The sequence below is a fragment of the Schistocerca serialis genome, chromosome 1 (assembly GCF_023864345.2).
Source record: "Schistocerca serialis cubense isolate TAMUIC-IGC-003099 chromosome 1, iqSchSeri2.2, whole genome shotgun sequence".
NCBI lineage: Eukaryota > Metazoa > Arthropoda > Insecta > Orthoptera > Acrididae > Schistocerca > Schistocerca serialis.
The window spans coordinates 1,040,545,594-1,040,566,675 of record NC_064638.1 but is presented as its reverse complement, the minus strand read 5'-3'; the positions used below and the strand labels follow the sequence as shown (position 1 = coordinate 1,040,566,675).

General features: G+C 40.8%; 1 protein-coding gene and 1 non-coding gene across 4 annotated transcripts in view; one reads left to right on the top strand and one right to left on the bottom strand.

Moving 5' to 3' along the window:
- LOC126414581 (parathyroid hormone/parathyroid hormone-related peptide receptor-like) overlaps positions 1 to 21,082 on the bottom strand; it is a 776,049-nt gene that overhangs the window by 460,220 nt on the left and 294,747 nt on the right. For all 3 annotated transcript variants that reach the window (XM_050083357.1, XM_050083363.1, XM_050083361.1), the window contains exon 3: positions 1,299 to 1,359. The gene's annotated coding sequence lies outside the window, so the exon portion shown is untranslated. The remainder of the gene's footprint in view (positions 1 to 1,298; positions 1,360 to 21,082) is intronic.
- Positions 20,400 to 20,476, top strand: Trnas-cga (transfer RNA serine (anticodon CGA)). Its single transcript has one exon. It is a non-coding gene; the product is annotated as a tRNA-Ser (tRNA).

Genomic DNA, 21,082 nt, shown 5'->3' with positions numbered 1-21,082 from the left:
ATCGTAAACCTAGCTACAAGAAAAGAAGTAAAATGTAAACTTCACAGATATTATATAATTGCTTATATTAAATATTCCTGACACTCTACTCCTCAAGTCGTGTTTTTCTTTCAGTAGCTAGCCCTGTATAGGCAACATACAGGATGAGTCAGGAGGAACGGTACATGCTGTGAAAAATGACAGTGTTGGTGATTTTGAACAAAACATTCATATGGACATGTGAGATAATCCGAATTGTTTCCGAGACGGAACACATTTAATAACACTTTTGTAAGTTTTTCTCGAATGACTCAAAAACCGCAGGCTCCAATTAAAATGTGTCGCAGCACTAAATTACACTACATTAAATGTTCTACAGAAAAAGGTCGTATTTAATTTTTGCCGAGGATAACAGTTTGCGCGCAGAGAGCGCGAGAATATTGAAAATCTATAGCTTCGATTTTTGCAGGCCACTGTGAGGTAGTTCCCCAACTTGATAGACCACAAGTGTCCTGCATCTAACTGTTCGTCTCAACTTCAATTATGCTGCTGTGGTGCGTTGTAAGCAGTGAAAATGAATAATACAGAAAAAAATACCAAGAACATTAAATTTGTTCTATCTCGGAAACAATACGCAATAGCACATATTCCTATACGAGGCTTCTCGTTCACGATTTCTAATACTATAATCTGTCAAAGCATGTGCCTTTCCTACCGACTCAGCCCATATATTACAAGGGTGACACATTTTCTTCTGAAGTGCTTTAGTCCACTCTGCACAATAATAAAACAGTTTCAGAAAAATACGAAGTTTATGAATACGAGTGCATGCTTCTTCCTGTTCTCATGCTTTCTCTCATAATTATTGTAAACGTTACTAGCGAGAATCTCTATAGGGCAGATATACCAACACAGTTCAAGCCAATTACCGCACTGTTACAAGGGCGTATTGTTAAATTAGCTACGCAGGTATTTTACTCCCTCTTTTCCTGGTTTAAGTACCTCAGATTTTTGGTATTATTAATTTGCTTGTAATCCACTTTGTACGTTTTTGCAGATTATTTTACCCGAAGGTGCGACTGCAATAACATGAAACCGGTCGTGTATAATATTAGAATAAAAAACTGTCAAAAGCTAATGCGGTTTCCAGAAGTTTTTCAAAAAAATATTTAAAGAACCTTTTTAATATGTATGACTAATTTGTGGGTGTACGCACCGTAAAATCATATCATACCATTGAGCTTGGAGTACAAATAGCAATTTTAAGAGTAAAATCTGCAGAGATTACTTGTGCGTTGAATCTTGCCTGGAAAACTTACCAGCTCAGTAGAATGACTGACACTGAATGCAACGGGCTGCTACTTGTCTGCCAAACTCAATCTGCAACAAAAGCATAGAAAATGCATTTTAAGAATTTTAAGAACACAAAGTAAACATTCAGCATCTTAAGACGTTGTAATACATTACAGTTCAGTCAACCTGTGATGAAAAAGTTGGCTAGGTGCGCGTATGACTCGCGCACTGAGGTTTCCGTGCAGACTTAGATCGACACTTCATTCGTTCCAGGAATCGAGGGCCTCGACGATTCTGCCTGTTATCGACACTGATACTGGAAAGATATCGGTCACATCGATTCCAAGAGTTTCGAGAACGTTCTAATTTCAAGTTTGATGCAAAATAACAAATGACAAAAGAAATATTTTTTCAACCATTTTCTGATTCTTTTCTTTCGTTTTCTTGTACTGTAAAACCTTTCCTCTTGCCTAATTTTATAATCCTACATAAAGGGGAAGTACCCTCTACGTTTACGACCGTGTTTGCTATTATCGAAATATGACATAAATGGCTGTATATTTTGATTGCATTGACTTAGATGCATAACATTTTTACGCTACCAAAACAGTATAGACCTCAGAATCTAACGTAAATTTCCACTTCAAACGTCTACCATTCGCTGATAAAAATGGGTCTTAACAGGACGTAGAGACAGACAGTCAGATAACAAGTGACAAAAAAATTAATTTCGTGTGATTTTTTTTCCATTTTTTATCTATCTGTCTGTCTCTCCGTCTGTTAAGACCCTTTTTGTCAGGAAAAATTGTTTTCGTATGATATAGTTACAAACAAATTATTGTCATGTTATATAGTTACAAACTTTCCCGTTGGACCATTGACCTTGCCGTTGGTGTGGTGGGTTACACGCCTCATTGATACAGATAACGGTACCCTAGGTGCAACGACAACAGAGTGGTATCTGTGGAGGACAGGCAAAGTGGTTCCTGAAGAGGGGCAGCAGCCTTTTCGGTAGTTGCAGGGGCAATAGTCTGGATAACTGACTGATCTGGTCCTGTAATATCAAGCAAAACGGCCTTGCATTGCTGGTACTGCGAACGGCTGAAAGGAAGGAGAAACTACAGCTGTTTTTCACGAAGACATGCAGCTCTACTGTATAGTTAAATGATAACGGCGACCTCTTGGGAAAATACTCCGAAGGTAAAATAGTCCCCCATTCGGATATCCGGGCAGGGGCTACTCACGAGGAAGTCTTTTTCAGGAGAAATAAAACTGGTGTTTTACGGATTGGAGCGTGGAATGACAGATACCTTAAATGGGGCAGGTAAGTTAGAAAATTTAAAAAGCGAAATGGATAGGTTAAAGTTAGATAAAGTGGGAGTTAGTGAAGTTCGGTGGCAGGAGGAACAAAACTTCTGGTCAGGTGAATACAGGGTTATGAATACAAAATCAAATAGGGGTAATGCAGGAGCAGGTTTAATAACTTCGAAGAAATATGTGATGAGATAAAAAATTATTCAAATAGTTGAGAAGAAAATTCAATAGTCATGGGCTACTGGATTTCGATAGTAGGAAAAGGAGGAGAAGGAAAAATAGTTAGTGAATATGGCCTGGGGGAATGAAATGAAATAGGAAGTCATCTGGTACAATTTTGCACAATGCATAATCATAGCTAACACTTGGTTTAAAAATCATGGAACAAGATTGTTTACGTGGAAAGGATCTAGAGACACCGGAAGGTTTCAGATTGATTATATAATGGTAAAATAGATTTTGATTATATAATGGTAAAATAGATTTCTGAACCAGATTCTAAATTGTAAAACATTTTCATGGGACGATGTAGACTCTGAACCAGAATTTATTGATTATGAACTGCAGATTAAAGCTGCAGAAACTGCAAAAAGATTAACTGAAAGAATCAGAAATTGTAGAGAGTTTCAGAGGAATCGTCAGGGAAAGTTTGACAATTACAGGGGAAACACGAGGGCTAGTAGAAACCTTGGGTAGCACACGAGACAATGAATTTTATCGATGAAAGAAGAAAATATAAAAATGCAATAAATTAAGCAGGCGAAAGGCAATAAAAACATTTAAAAAATGAGATTGATAGGAAGTGCAAAATGGCTTAGCAGGAAAGGCTAGAGGACATATGTAAATATTTAGAAGCATACATTACTACAGAAATATTCATGGCGCCTACTGGAAAATTGAAAGACATCTTTGGAGGAAAGAGAACCGCCTGTATGAATATCAAGGGCTCATATCGAAAACCAGTTCTAAGCAAAGAAGGGAAAGCAGAAAGGGGGAAGGAGCGTATAGAGTGTCTATACAAGGGAGATGTACTTCAAGGCAATATTATTGAAATGGAAGAAAACTTAGATGAAGATGGGATGGGAAATATGGTATTGCATGAACAATTTGACAGAGCACTGGAAGACCTAAGTCTAATCAAGGCCCCAGGAGCAGATAACATTCCGTTAGAACTACTGATAGTCTTGGGAGAGCCAGATATGACGAAACTCTTCCATCTGGTGAGCAAGATGTATGATACAGGCGAAGTACCCTCAGACTTCAAGAAGAATGTAATAATTCCAATTCAAAAGAAATCAGGGGCTGACAAGTGTAAAAAATCACCGAACTATCAGTTTAATAAGCCACGGTTGCAAAATACTAACACGGATTCCTTTCAGAAGAATGGAAAACTGGCAGAAGCCTATCTAGGGGAATATCAGTTTGGATTTCGGAGAATTGTAGGAATGCTCGAAGCAATACTAACCCTGCGACTTCTCATAGAAGATAGTCTAAGGAAAGGCAAACCTATGTTTATAGAATTTGTAGACTTAGAGAAATCTTTGGACAATGTTGACTGGAGTACTCTCTTCCAAATTCTAAAGGTGGCAGGGGTAAAATAGAGGAGCGAAAGGCTATTTACAATTCGTACAGAAACCAGCCGGCACTTATAAGAGTCGAGGGGCATGAAAGGGAAGCAGTTATTCAGAAGTGAGTTAGATAGGGTTGTAGCCTATTCTCGATGTTATTCCACCTGTACATTGAGAAAACAGTAAAGGAAACAGAAGAAAAATCTGCAGTAGGAATTGATTTCCAGGAAGAAGAAACATAAACGTTCAGGTTTGCCGATAACATTTTAATTCTTTCAGAGACAGCAAAGGACTTGGCAGACGAACAGAATGGACAGTGTCTTGAAAGCAGGATGTAAGATGAACATCAACAAAAGCAAAGCGAGGGTAATGGAATGTAGTCGAATTAAACATAGGTGATGCCGAGGGAATTAGATTAGGAAATAAGGCACTTAAAGAAGTAGATAGACTCACAAGGGCACGAAAAGCTTTTCTGTAGAAGAGAAATTTGTTACCACCGAATATAGATTTAAGTGTTTGGAAGTCTTTCCTGAAGGTATTTGTCTGGAGTGTAGCCACGTATGGAAGTCAAACATGGACGAAAAATAGTTTACATAAGAAAAGAAAAGAAACTTTCGAAATGTGGCATTATAGAAGAATGCTGAAGTTTAGATAGGTAGTCCACGTGAATAATGAGTAGGTACTCAACAGAATTGATGAGAAAAGGAATTTGTGGCGCAACAGGACTGGAATAAAGGACTAATTGATAGGACACATTCAGAAACAGTCAGGAATCACGAATTTTGTATTGGAGGAAAGTGTGTGGGGTAAAAATGGTAGAGGGAGACCAAGAGATGAATACAGTAAGCAGATTCAGAAGGATGTAGGTTGCAGTAGCTACTTTGGTTTGATGCAGCTTTCCATGCCAGTCTATCCTGTGCAAGCCTCTTCTTCTCAGTCTTCGGACTGAAGACAACAACCACAACGTAGTTAGAATTGATCAGTTTCCGAATTTTTTTCTGCTAGCACTGCGAAATCTTTCAAAAATCTTTGTAAGGGGAAGTGCCCTATAAGTTTTGAAATGTGAGTTTGCGAATATCAGAATATCTGACATAAATGACCGTATTTTTTTATTGGATTCACTTGAAGCTAATGCTTGTTATACCACCAAGAACCATTAACTTTAGTATGCGTCATAAGTTTCAAATAGATACGTCTACCCATTCGTGCGAAAAAGTGGTCGTGACATATGGACAGACTGACAAACAGACAGTCTGATAAGAGATGGCAGAAACATTGTGTTGTGTACACAGTTCCGCGTAGTCAGCGCGTACACAACTTTTCCAATAGAGCGCGCTCCACTAAGCACAACAGCGCAGGCGCAGCGCTCGTCCGTCTCCGCACTACGAGATGGCGCTGTCCTAGAGACGGACCAAATTCTGCTTCCGCCGATCCACGTATTAATATGTCACGCAGCCAATGAGATTGCTGCTAACGTAGAACCTTTTCTCCTCGCAGATCACACTCGCGCAGTGATACCTGAACGCACGAGGTACTACAACGAGTGTACAGACCTCCGGTTAGTCAATCTGCACTAGTCTGTACCAGTGTGCATTAGTCTGTACCAGTCTATAGTCAAGTTTCAGTCTGCGCCTAATAAGATTACCATATTCCTGTACATAGCCATGAAGATAAATGAATAGACACTTTGTCAAGTATCAGAGATATGTGAGAATAAGATTAACGTACCAAGACCAAAGGAACTTCAGATTGTCAATTGTGAACAGCATCCAGAATCAAGTTACGTAATGTCTATGTTTTATTATTTTAATAAATGTGTGTGAAAATTAATCAAGTTCTGTTTAAAGTTGGTCACCATCAATCCGCTACTCTAAGCGTGCAAGTGGCATTTTTATCGTCTGACCTAACGGCAGAAGATAAACACGCCACGATAAGACCACGAGACATATCGCTGACACTCGCATAGAACGACAAGTCAAATAATCTGATGATGTGTGTACCGAAGGTCTTACAGTACGCACACCACACATTGCTTTTTCGTGTGAATATATATTCACAATTTTTTCCATTTGTTGCAGTGTGAAAACTTGCTTCTTGCCAAATTTCATGATTCTAAGTCAACAGGAAGTACCTTGTAGGTTTAGATGAGTGATTTTGCGAGTATCAAAATATGTGACATAAATGGCCCTATCTTTTTACGACATTGATTTAGGAGCTTCATTTTTTTGCATCACTAAGGGACCGTAGACCTTAATGTGTGACTTACACTTCAACTTGATACGTCTAGACGTACCTAAGAAAACGTGATGTGAACAGTCGGACAGACAGACAACAGAAAGTCGGACACCAAAATGATTCTATAAGGGTTTCGTTTTTACAGGCTGAAGTACAAAACCCTAAAAAGAGTAAAATCAATACATATCTAAGAAAAAAGGAACCCCGTGATCAGACCCAGTGGACCACGCGAAGCCGATCGGCCTCCTTGTCATGCTCTGTCGTTTCCCATCAATCGGAAGTGGTATGGAGGGGAATGGGGCCAGCACCAACTTCTACCAACCGTTTTCGTCTTTCCAGACCGTGATTCTACTACCTGTCACTCAAGCATCCCCTCAGTTGATATCACGATGGTGCGTGGTGCACGTTCTATTACTCCCACCAAGGAAAAATCCATGGCACAGTGAGGATGCTGGTGCCAGGAGCGAGTTGAGTTACGATAGTGTCGCATGAGAGGTAACATATAAAAACGAAGATGTCCTTGACGTGCCAGAGTTCCCTCAGTCAGAACCAGCTGTCACCTGAAGTCATGGCCTTCCATGGTGCTAGAAATAGAATCGCTGTGAATCTGCAAAACATTACGTGACTAGGAGCTCCCTTCACGTAGTCGTCCTATTTGCGGACGATCGTCAGCCGGGGTAGTACTGCGGTTTATCGCTAAACACATCTATCTACATCATACTAAACACCTACGGTGTGTGGCGGAGGGTACCTTCGGTACACTATCTGATCGCTCCAACCCTGTTCCACTTGCGAATAGTGCGTGGGCAGAATGATTGTCGGTAAGCCTCAGTATTGGCTCTAATTTCTCGAATTTTCTCCTCGTGGTCAATACGCGAGACATATGTGGGGGTAAGTAATATGTTGTTCGACTCCTGAAAAGTGCTGTCCCGAAATTTCAGTAGTAAATCTCTCCGTGATGCACAACGCCTCTCTTGTGACGTCTGCCAGTGGAGTTTGCTTAGCACCTCCGTAACGCTCTCTCGCCAGCTAAACGATTCCGTGACGAAATGCGCCGCTCTTCGTTGGATCTTTTCTATCTCCTCTATCAGTCCTATCTGACAGGGATCCCAGATAGATGAACAATACTCGAGAATCGGGTGAAAAAGTGCCTTGTAAACCATTTCTGTCGTGGATGAGTTTGAGTGACATTTCCTGAGTCTGGTATCTGCTTTTCCCGTCATCTATTTTATGTGGTCATTCCACTTATGGTCGCTCTCGATAGTTACGCCTAGAAATTTTACAGCACAAGCTGTCCCCAGCTGTTTGGCATTAATAGTGTAGCTGTACAGCAGTTAATTTCTGAGAGCTATATCATTTATCAGTAGCCCATATTCCCCGGCCATAACACCAAACCTAACGCAGCAGTTTCTGTGGTGGGATTAACGACATTCTGTGCATCGGACGCTAATTCCCTAGTCGGGCAGCTGCTGGTCTCCAACCAATTGTGCAGGGTGGCACAAAACGTTGGAAGGAGTCCATTACTTGTTCTCGGATGGCAGTCGCAGATGTGAAGACGTTATGATGTGTGGAAGTCAGACGTGGTCGGTCGGGTCTCTGTCACATCCGAGTGAACCACAAATATAGATCTTCCAGGACTCATTTAAACAGTCTAATAGGGATGTACAACGAGGCATCTCTGAGATTGTCACAAGAATGCGTGACATTTCCGTGTCCTTCATAGTGATCATTGAATATGTGACACTATTAATGGCAATTATACATCCTGTCAGTCCTGGGACAACTTTAAACATAAACGCGAGCAACATTGATACACTCTGGTAGCCGTTCTGCTTCTCACAGAGAATTGCAACTCTCAGTCATTTGTATACCCACCAATGGTGCTTACGTGTATGAAGTTACACTGACAGTTCGATCATTTCTTCTGTGTGCGGCCGTTGTCCAGCAATGTAGTTTTGCAGACAAAATTAAGAGATTCACAGTTTTGTGGTAGTTGTTCATAAAAATGGAATTGAGGTTATTCAGTTGCATGCTGACAAGTTTTTGCGGCAAACTGTCCACAAACAGAAAAGGGTGTGGGAAAGAAATCTAGTACTTCATGTACCCTCCGCCAGAGAGAGTGCACCATGATTTTCGGATTTCATGACACGTATGGCAAGCACCTCGATTTATCCAAAAATCCAATCTCTTGATCCCCGTACCACAATAGTTTAATATGGAGTTACATGTAAGAAGACATCTGTTTCCCACATATAACATACCACAACTGCGAAGGAGGTACACTGTATGTCATGCGTTACAAACACTCATCTGATACCATTAGTATTATTAGAGGAACAGACGAAGCAAACACTATCTTACTTAATACGTTGGAGCTTCATCTGGACATCCCAGCCTATGCACTGAGCCTACCGTTTGCTGTCCGTCACTCTACCTTAGGTTTTACTGTCGTGCCACATTTTCTAGGATGACTTTGTGATGATGTTACTGTATACTAATTTCCGTTCTTCAAGGTATAGTATTTTCAGTTAACTTTTAACCCGTACCTCTATGTTATTTTGACAAGCAGGCAGACCATGGAAAGAATGTGTTACTAGGCTCAAAAGTGTAACACAAACTTATGAAAACGTAGTGTGTTCTCCCACGAAGTTACCGGCAACGTCACTCATAAGACCACAGCAGTGTTACGTTTGCTGTAATTACAGAACATTATTTCACATAACGTATTCTTTATTTTCCTTGTTATGTATCGTTCCTGAGGACCAAATAACAGACTTGAATCTTATGATTTAAGTAAATTTGTCGTTGATGTAAGTAATGCTAAGTGACTTACTTTTAAACTGAATAACCTTTCTGCGATTTGAACACCATGATATTGTAAACTGTTATTGATAAGAGAAAGAAAACACATTTAACAAAACATCTTCCACAAAGGGTTGGTGACAACTACTGTGTGCTACCGCAGTGCCTATTTGTGGACTCCCGCTGTCCAAATGAATACTGGCGTGCCGCCGTCACTGATCCAGTTATTAGAACACAATTTCATGGAAGTAGATTGGCGGAATTATCAGATATTGCAAGACACGAAATTATCAGAAGCGGAAACAGCGTCATTGGACAGACCTTCCTGTAAACTAGTTAACCGGATAATCGACATCCGATCACCAAATCACTCTCAATCAACTGGGATCAGCTTCGCGCTTCAGGGCGATTAATTTGTGGGGAAATTGTCGCAGCCCAATTTATACGTTTAGTAATTATCTTTCTCTGAGCTCTGAAGTTCAATCACACAAATTCCAATTTCCGTTTCCATATTTACATAAATCGTCATTAATAAAGAAGATACCTCATGTAGGTTTCTTCGTTTCAGTATTCTCTCCGATGAAACTCAGTTTTCGCTAAAGGTATTACAAGCATGACCAGATTCATCAATCATTCAAGATATAATTTTGAAATTTTCCAAAGTCCTCCGACAGGCCATTGCTGCAGCACCATGAGATTCCGAGGTAAATTTTACTGCTGTTCTTAAACTGAAGGATCTTACTCTTACGAAATGGTGTATCGCTACATCTGATTTTTGAGGGGAGCTTGTCAAGAGTTAAATAGCTGAATTTCTGTTCGTTGTTACACTATTTATTATTCAACTGATCGTCTCAATTTTCTTATAAATAATGCTCAAAAGATGGATCAATATAGGGCGAATTCAGTTATAATCAATAGAATTATCGATTCCTGTTTGTAGTCCATATCTCTGAATTACTGAATTATTGTAAAAACATATTTACATGTTTAGGTTGTAAATTCTTGTAGAATTAATGGGTCTTATTTTAACTGCTGCTTGCTGCAAAGCTTATACATTGTTTTAACGTCATAAATATAACAAATGAAAAGCGCTAGTTAGCTTTTGTTCTACAGTAATAATTTATTGTGTTAGTTTTCAGCTTACAAGGCCATCATTAGACATTTACTGACAATTGTCGCCAAAGAAGTGACGTTGTTTGTAAACGACGTTGGAAAAGAAGTTACACGTCTAGACTGAACCACAAATGCACAGTAAATGACGTCTTTGACTGTGTGGTGATAATGAATTGTAAGCAACATCTTTGACAATGTGGTGATAATGAATTGTAAAAAGTAAAAAGCTGAAAAATGAATAAATATAAAGAGAGTACACAGTAAAGTACACAATAATTTATATTAATAAACAAAACTAACAAAATAAACTATAACAAACATTTAATAAAGCCAGCTATTAATGTCTTTGTGGATCACATCTGTAAGGTTAGTGGTGACACTTGGTTTACTTTTTATAAATCAGTGTTTTGTACACTCGTTAGTTTCTCAAGATTTACGAACGGCTTCCGCTTTGCGGCCATCATCATTTCCAACGACTACAGCAGCGACACGTCCGTCCGTAGGTGCTGCCTTCGTATTTTAATAAAATATGATGTGACCAAGGCACTAATTTATATATTTTAATGTATTACAGAGGTCACCAGTCTACTGGCAGCCACATACAACCTAAGGTCGTTAACTTGGTCTACTCTTAGGGTGAGGTATTCCTGTCTCGTCTTACAGAAGTTAGATAGTTAACAACCGCTACGGTATGAAGCATTTTACTATTAGTTTACAGGAACAGACAAAACACTAAAATGTACTCGTTTTGGCCAGAGTCTCGGATGTTATACCGAGCTCTTATGGATATGTTACGTGTCTGGTACAGTAGCAGTTTAGATTTCTAATGTGATTGTACAAGTAAAGATCAACAATGTTTCAGTTGAAACTTTAAATGTTTTTGGAGAGGAAAATTAATAATGAATTACGTTAAGAGGATAGCGTGTAGTACGAAAATGAAGTGCACACTGTGCAAGACGCATATAGTTAGCTTTCAAAAGTATTAAAAGGCTATTTTGAAGTTTTATGCAGTGCCTGGTTTTGAGAAATATTCACTTTATTACATCTTGCACGGTTAGCCAGTGTCGGCCTTGCAGGCTATTTTGAAGTACTATAGATGTCGATGTATTGTGCAATTATCCGATTACAAAACAGCCGAGATGGAAAACTTCAAAGTGTCTTTTAACAAATATACGGCTGTGGTACCCCATATGCAGAAAATCATTTCACAAATACGCTTTAAAACTTGGTTTTACACAGTCTTCGTGACAAAAGGGTTATTATTGCTAATAGAGGTCTCAGCAGTCACTTTCCTGTTTGCAGATTACTAGGTCCAAAGCTAATTTGATGAGTTTTGTAAAGAATGTACAGAACTGTCTCCGTCCTCTGCAGCCACAGTTCTTTTAATAATTCAACTGAGTGCTTTAACCCTCGCAATGCCGAGGAAGGGACGGGTACTTTATGTCCACCTTTTGAAATTATTATAATCTAGTCAGTTACTTTATATTTTAGAATTTAGAAAAATATTTGTTGTTTTTGATTAATTCTTTGCAGGCACCATATTTTTTAAAATTTTTCAGTTGAAGTTCACCGAAAAATTTAAGTCTCACTTCCCTGACGAATGTCATATTCAATATTTTCAGGTTCAGGACCTCACTTACGCATCAGTATCTGTTTAATCAGTAAGTTATGAATGAAAGCCTGCACCGATTAACGAAATTTGTATTTTTTAAATTTTTTTTCTGTGGGGATAAAGTACGGCAGCCGTTGTTGATAGTACATGTTATTGAAAGTCTATTGATATCGTTAAAAGTGTGCTGAAAGATATTTTCAGGTTCTGTACCCTACTTAAACATGAGTAGGTCTTTGAAAATTATGTTCTTGATTACGTCAACATCCAAAACGAATAATATTTTTTCAGTTTTTTGTAGGGTGGGCATAAAGTACAGCCCCCTCCCACCCCTTGGTAATGCGTGTTATGAAAATTGCGTCAGTATTACTAGGGCTAAGGATAATACAGGAAATGTTCTTCTATCGCAACTTTTCTAAAACACCCAACAAAAATCTCAAGACCTGCTGTTTAGCATTTACTTGACTGACAAATATTACAGTTTTCATCGAGAGCAACAGCTAATCTATCTAAAACTTTTCCGTCGATCGGTAAACTATTGATTAATCCTCCTTGGATGACTTCAAGCGAAACCTGCAGCTAATACAGCCCTAACTAAGAAAATGGGAATACTGTAGCAGCCATAAAATCCGATGGATTATTAGAAAGACTTGAGTGGACACACTGCTTCTGAAGTATCATAGCTTTACAGGAGATATGTAGAGTTTGAAACAATCCATTTTATCTATTTTAGTGAAACAGTTGACGTCGGTTTGCAGTAGGGTTTTGGAGCATATACTGTATTCAAACATTATGAATCACCTCGAAGGGAACGATCTATTGATACGTAATCAGCATGGTTTCAGAAAACATCGTTCTTGTGCAACGCAGCTAGCTCTTTATTCGCATGAAGTAATGGCCGCTATCGACAGGGGATCTCAAGTTGATTCCGTATTTCTATATTTCCGGAAAGCTTTTGACACCGTTCCTCACAAGCGACTTCTAATAAAGCTGCGGGCCTATGGGGTATCGTCTCAGTTGTGCGACTGGATTCGTGATTTCCTGTCAGGAAGGCCGCAGTTCGTAGTAATAGACGGCAAATCATCGAGTAAAACTGAAGTGATATCAGGTGTTCCCCAGGGAAGCGTCCTGGGACCTCTGCTGTTCCTGATCTATATAAATGACCCGGGTGACAATCTGAGCAGTTCTCTTAGGTTGTTCGCAGATGCTGCTGCAATTTACCGTCTAGTAAGGTCATCCGAAGACCAGTATCAGTTGAAAAGCGATTTAGAAAAGATTGCTGTATGGTGTGGCAGGTGGCAGTTGAAGCACAATAACGAAAAGTGTGAGGTGATCCACATGAGTTCCAAAAGAAATCCGTTGGAATTTGATTACTCGATAAACAGTATAATTCTCAAGGCTGTCAATTCAACTAAGTACCTGGGTGTTAAAATTACGAACACCTTCACTTGGAAAGGCCACATAGATAATATTGTGGGGAAGGCGAGCCAAAGGTTGCATTTCATTGGCAGGACACTTAGAAGATGCAACAAGTCCACTAAAGAGACAGCTTACACTACACTCGTTCGTCCTCTGTTAGAATATTGCTGCGCGGTGTGGGATCCTTACCAGGTGTGATTGACGGAGGACATCGAAAGGGTGCAAAAAAGGGCAGCTCGTTTTGTATTATCACGTAATAGAGGAGAGAGTGCGGCAGATATGATACGTGAATTGGGATGGAAGTCATTACAGCAAAGACGTTTTTCGTCGCGGCGAGATCTATTTACGAAATTTCAGTCACCAAATTTCTCTTTCGAATGCGAAAATATTTTTTTGAGCCCAACCTACATAGGTAGGAATGATCATCAAAATAAAATAAGAGAAATCAGAGCTCGGACAGAAATGTTTAGGTGTTCGTGTTTCCCGCGCGCTGTTCGGGAGTGGAATGGTAGAGAGATAGTATGATTGTGGTTCGATGAACCCTCTGCCAAGCACTTAAATGTGAATTGCAGAGTAGTCATGTAGATGTAGATGTAGAAATCAAAAACTGTTTTAAATTCCGCAGATGTTATACATTGAATTGCTGTGTTCGTAACTATGATAATGTCACTTTTCATTTAACATAAGACGCCACAGCAATAATTATGGGGGTACCCATCCACAAGGTACGGTGTCAGATCACCTTCCTACACCTTAGAAATTAAATGGCAAACAGGAAACGTGGCACCGTTTGTGCCTGCCGTGCTCGAGCGAGGACTTGGCGGTCCGATATGCTAGCCCGTAAAGCCCAGCTCACACAAGATTGGAAAACAACAGGACTAGACGCAGCGGTACTGTTTAGTATTCGTCATACAGTAGTTGCGCGCCGCTTAGTGTGTGAAGAAGAAGAAAGTCGGTAGTCCGACGCTCGACGCTCGGTCCACCCGGTACCCTGTGCCTACAGGTGCATACAGAGAACGCCATGACAGCTGCTTACTCAAGGTGCAGCAGCGCGACTACAGGTAGAACGCCTCGAGTCCACCTGCTCCGCACACACCAAACTGCATACGATCTTTTCGATCCTATTAGTGAAGAAGAAATCTAATGCGCCTAAAATATATTTTAGTTCATCGAAGATACTGATAATCTATTTTCCCTTGACGAGTAGTCGACAGAATTCAGCAAGTCATCTCGTTAATGACAGCTGCAGCTTTAAGAAACATATTGTCTCAACAAGAGCTAATATTGAGGAGCCGAGAGGACTGCTGTCTCCGTTTAACAGATCGTGATCTCGCAATACCAGAAGACGGAAGAACCAACGAAAATCTAAATTTCGTAACTGAGAAACTTTCTCAGTTTCTCATTTTAGTAAATATATCTTAATATATGGTTTTGGACATTGTTGATATACAGGGTAAAAATTATTTAAGCCGATAAACTCTGGGAGGTTGTAAGAAACGTCAAAACAAATATTTTTCTCTAGTGTCATGATTTCCAGTGACCATTATTTGACCTGAAATATGGCGTATTCGCTCTTGAGCCGTAATGATTGATTTTTTTAAAACTTTATTCACGGGTATAAAATCAATAGCTGTGAACCACGTTTTGAGAATAGAAACAAGCTGCAAATAATTTTTATTAATTAACTTAATAAAAATTTGTGCAGATGACGACTGATTATTTCTATTCTCAGAAGGGCTGATTTGTTGTTGCAACGGTTCGTGTCATGCCAGTAAAGGGCATACTTCGCTCTTCAATTGTAATAACTGTTTCACATTCACGTTTAGTTGTATGTCTGGAACAAGCACACTACATATTTACTAATGGAGAGATACACCTCTAGTGAATACAATGATATTTTAGGATGGGACCATCAACATCTACAATTTGAATGTTTTGAGTGACGTTGAAACACATGTCGCATTTACTCGTCCTCATCAATCGCGTTTCATCGTGAATGTGTGGGCAGGTGTTGTTGGTGACTATTTAAATGAGCCATATCTCCTACCTAGGAGATAAATGGCAGGCGTTATTACTATTTCCTCGCTAGAGCATTGCCAGCGTTGCTGAATGACTTGCCACTCGCTACAAGACATCGCTTGTGGTTCCAGCATAATGGGGCGCCGGAACACTTCAGTTTTCCGGTGCATTTATTTTTGAACCGATAGTTCCCAGGAAAGTGGATTGGCATATGTGGTCCTGTTTCAAGGCCTACTCGATCTCTTGATTTGACCCCTCAGGACTTTCTTGTGTGGGAGAAATGCCCAACCTTATTTACAAAACGCCAGTTGAATGAGAAGAGGATACAGTTGACCGGATAATAGTAGCTTCAGCGGGAGAAATTAAGGACACTACTGCAGTCTTTGACCGTGTTAGACAGGGCATGACCCGAAGGTGTAACCTTTCTTTTCAAGTCAGTTGAGGTATGTTTGAAGTAATTGTGTTGTGTTAATGTTGTTGTCTCTTGGTAATAAACAAAAAAAATTGTTTAATTTACTTTTTGTCTACCGTGAGCAAGATGTGATGTCCTATGTCCTTCTACAATTGTGCCTCACACGAAAACACATCAGAAAAAGTGTTTTCAATGTCCCATGCAACATTAAGTATTTTGTTGGTTTAATTAATTTTCATCCAGAGAAAACTCCTGTTTTCAGTTTAAGACATCCTCAAAGGAAAAGATGACATTAGAGAAAAACATTTGTTGTGGTGTCCCGTACAACCTCCCAAATTTTGTCGGCTTAAGTAATTTTCATGCGCTCTATGCTGTATAACAAATACATCATTCTCTAACACTCATATTGCAGAATTAAGGAAATGATCAGGAAATTTGAAACTAGATCAGGGCAATCTTCTTTTCCTTTTACTTTCTTTTTCTTTTTTAGTATGTTGGTTATGTAGTCCATAGCATGATCAGTCTTTATACTGTGGTCAACCACAGCTGATTTGATGGTGTGGCATGGATCACTGCGGAGTTTACGGCACTCCTCTTTTACCGTGCGAACAGTTTCCCCAACGCGTGCCTTGCCGTATTGGCAGCAGATTTGATAAATCTCTGGTTTGTAAAGGTCTAGAGCAGTCTTTACTGAACCTAGTAGTGTGAAACAAGGTAACAAAAGAAATGTAGGTGTTAGTCAAAATCTACCACTGATGGGGCAAATAAATCGCTCATTCTGTTTTAATTTTCTCAGAATCCTGTATCCCAGTGCGAACTGAAACAAACTTGCACATGTTATTGGGACGATCTCAGTTTACATAAATATAATGTGAAAGCCCAAATCACTTGATTTTAAGACCTTTGTTTCAGTTACTAGGTTTGACAGAATCGTACTGTTATCTTCAGACTGGCGTTACACTTGCCTCATATGTTCACATACGTGTGTCATCGACATCTGTATAGCTGTAGATTTTCTTAGTGCTCTGTCGGCCTGGGCCCATATGACATCGTTAACCAACTCCCGTGAGGTGAGAGAGCGCTAAATCTACCTTTCAAAGGACATCCAGTACTTTTTCGAGGCGTTATCCAGGCAGTGGTGAGCATGTATTTAGACTTGGTTCTCAAAGTAAGGATGACATATGTGTGTGAACGTAAACACCAACTATAACGCCAGTCTCAAGATGACTGCACGGTTCTTTCGAAACTAGTAACTGGAATAAAGGTGTTAAAATAAAGCGATCTTGGCTTCCACGAAAAGTATATTGCTGACAAACGAGATGGACACTAGTGAGGACGTAAATGGGTCTTTTTGCCGAAATATCATGGTAAAGTTGAACTGAATGGACAGCGTCTTGAAAGGAGGATATAAGATGAACATCAACAAAAGCAAAACGAGGATAATGGAATGTAGTCGAATTAAATCGAGTGGTGCTGAGGGAATTAGGTTAGGAAATGAGACACAGTGGTAAAGGAGTTTTGCTGTTTGGGGAGCGAAATAACTCATGATGGTCGAAGTAGAGAGCATGTAAAATGTAGACTGGCAATCGCAAGGAAAGCGTTTCTGAAGAAGAGAAATTTGTTAACGTCGAGTATAGACTTAAGTGTCAGGAAGTCGTTTCTGAATGTATTTGTATGGAGTGTAGCCATTTATGGGAGTGAAACATGGACCATAAACAGTTTAGACAAGAAGATAATAGAAGCTTTCGAAATGGGGTGTTACAGAAGATTAGATTGGTGGGTTACATAACTAATGAGGTGGTATTCAAAAATGGTTCAAATGGCTCTGAGCACTATGGGACTCAACTGCTGTGGTCATTAGTCCCCTAGAACTTAGAACCACTTAAACCTAACTAACCTAAGGACATCACAAACATCCATGCCCGAGCCAGGATTCGAACCTGCGACCGTAGCGGTCTAGCGGTTCCAGACTGCAGCGCCTTAAACCGCACGGCCACTTCGACCGGCGAGGTGGTATTGAATAGAAGTGGGGAGAAGAGGAGTTTCTGGCACAACTTGAGTAGAAGAATGAATCGGTTAGTAGGACATGTTCTGAGGCATCAAGGGATCACCAATTTAGTATTGGAGGGCAGTGTGGAGGGTAAAAATCGTAGACGGAGACCAAGAGATGAATACACTAAGAAGATTCAGAAGGATGTAGGCTGCAGTAGGTACTGGGAGATGAAGAGGCTTGCACAGGATAGAGTAGCATGGAGAGCAGCATCAAACCAGTCTCAGGACTGAAGACCACAACAACAACAACAACATCATGGTAAACGTATGGCGTGATCCGAGCGGACGCCTGAGAACTCCATAAGTTGGAATAAGCCGGGGAAACATCAGAACGGATGTCAGATACTGTTACGGGGAGGAAATGTTTCAATAAGTGAAGATGCTGGACAAGGAGCGGAACAAGAACTAGCTGCCGGTCTGCTCACTCACAATCCCTCTTAGATATCGAGATAAAAATTTGATACCATTGTTCGTCAAGATATCTTCTCACGCAAGAACAGTAGCGGCCATTCGCATCAAAAACCGATTCAATTTGGCACTGGTAAGAGACAGAATCCTCCATACTCGCCACTGCCTGGATGTCACCTCGGTAAACTATTGAACGTCCTTTGAAAGATACCTTTAGTAATCCTCCCACCTCTTGGGAGTGGGTTGTCGCTGTCAAAAGCGGACAGAGGACGAGGAAAATCTACAACTATACAGATGTCGATGTATGAACGTGTAACAGCACTTTAGAAAATCACACAAGAACCGCTTAAGCAAACTGCTCTGAACCCTACGGGAAGAACAAGCAACGATGCACCAATGTCGGTGCTCGGGAAATGGCTAAATATTTATCCCAACTCCAACATTACTACCAAGATCGACGATTGACGAAATATGCCATGAAATGCGCTATGCGTTGATGAGGACTGCATCACCGAAGAAAAACATTTCATCGACAGAAAGAGCGGCAGTCCCCGAGTTACGTGACGAACCAGAATTGGTGGTCCTTCCCGCTAACCAAGAGGGCACTACTGTGTTGCCCTTCTGGGCAGAACATAAACAGAAAGTTTTTGAACACGCCGAATGGAGGGAGATGCACAACTTGTCTTGCAGAGAAACTTCTTCACAGTCCTTCGATGCGTAAACTGTTATGAAACTTCAACCAAGAGCAGTTGCTCCACTACGACTGTTGGGCGGCCAAACGTCCACAAAGAGGGCATTACAATGCGTCCCATAGTTATCAATATAGCAGCAGCCACATATTGGTTGGAAAAACACATGAATACTTTCCTGAATCCATGTGTGGGGAAATTCCAACGTCAGCTCCGGAATTCCATTCATTTTGTACAACATCTACAATACCTTCGTTTCAATGACAGTGGCCTGTTTATGGGTTTTGATATAATGTAACTCTTCACTAGAGTACCTCTAGAGGACCCCCATGGAGTTGATAAGAAATTTGAGACCTGAGAACCCCTTCGAGTTTGTGCTTACTGCAACTTACTTACTGTTCGATGGAAATTATTATGAACAGACGGACAGCGTTGCCATGCCTTGTCCTCTATCATATTGTGTCGAATTTGTTCATGGACGATTTCGAAGAGAAGGCCCTGGACCAAGCCCACTAAAACAAACCTCTTTCTACCATTGTATAGATGACACGTTCCTCGTTTGGCCAAACGAATGGGACAGCGTAGGTGAATTTCTTCATCACAGCTCGCTACACCATAACATGCAGTTTACCGTGGAGATAGAACAGACTGTCGTCCTCCACGTTTTTGATGTCCTGGTGAAGCCGAAACGAGATATAAGTAGTCAGTAAATCTCCCAGCACAAAGGCGTCTTACGCACAGTTGTTCACAGGGAGCGATCGATCTTCGCCAAAGAGAACCTTCCGTCCTCACAGCTTCACTTCTGCCAGTACCTCGTCTCCTACATTCCAAACTTTACAGAAACTCTCCTGCGAACCTTGCAGAACTAGCATTTCTGAAAGAAAGGATATTGCGGAGACATGGCTTAGCCACAGACTGGTGGACGTTTACAGAATGAGATTTTCACTCTCCAGCGGAGTGTGCACTGATATGAAATTTCCAGACAGATTAAAACTGTGTGCCGGACCGAGACTCGAATTCGGGACCTTTGCCTTTCGCGAGCAAGTGCTCTACCAACTGAGTTACCCAAGCACGACTCACGCCCCGTCATAACAGCATCACTGCTGCCAGTACCTCGTCTCCTACCTTCCAAACTTTACAGACGTGGTACTGGCAGAAGTGAAGCTGTGAGGACAGGGCGTGAGTCGTGCTTGGGTAGCTCAGTTGGTAGAGCACTTGCCCGCGAAAGGCAAAGGTCCCGAGTTCGAGTCTTGGTCCGACACACAGTTTTAATCTGTCAGGAAGTTTCATATCAGCGCGCACTCCGCTGCAGAGTGAAAATCTTACTCTGGAAACGTCCTCCAGTCTGTGGCTAAGCCATATCTCCGAAATATCCTTTCTTTCAGGAGTGCTAGTTCTGCATGGTTAGCAGGAGAGCTTCTGTAAAGTTTGGAAGGTAGGACACGAGGTACTGGCAGAAGTAAAGCTGTGATGACGGGGCGTGAGTCGTCCATGGGTAGCTCAGTTGGTAGAGCACTTGCCCTCGAAAGGCAAAGGTTCCGAGTTCGAATCTCGGTCCGGCACACAGTTTTAATCTGTCAGGAAGTTTCATTCCTTAAGGGCATTGGCCTCTGCAGAGTCTGTACCAGAACCCAGCGGAATAGCGTGAGATGAATTAGAGCGTCGATTTCGTTCCAGACCTCCAGCGTCCAACACCACTACCGTTTTTGGTTTTGACTCTTTGGGAAGAATTTTTTCACAGACGTCAAGTTCAGGCACCTCGATGAAAGTGTCCCCATTTCAGACTGTCATGAAGGCCAAGGGTGGACGGAGCCCACGTGAATGTCCCTAATACGTGGCAGGATACTTTTTATCACATAGTGTACACTGGGCGACGTTGTGCAATTAGCACTGGGCAACGTTGTGAAATTATGAGGATATGAGCAAGCGCTTGAAAAATTACACATCAACGAAAGCAGCTGACCGTATGAAGAAATTGACTATGAGCGCAGTACAGCCAAGGCGGATAATAATACTGTCTTTTAATAAATATAGTTTGCTGCATCAAAAATGAGAGGAAGATTGTGAACTAGGTTATTTGCTTCATAGAGGTACAGCGTTCTGCAGCCCATGTTGAGACAGATGTTTAACACACTTATACAACAAAGTTTCAGATACTGAGTCACTGCTT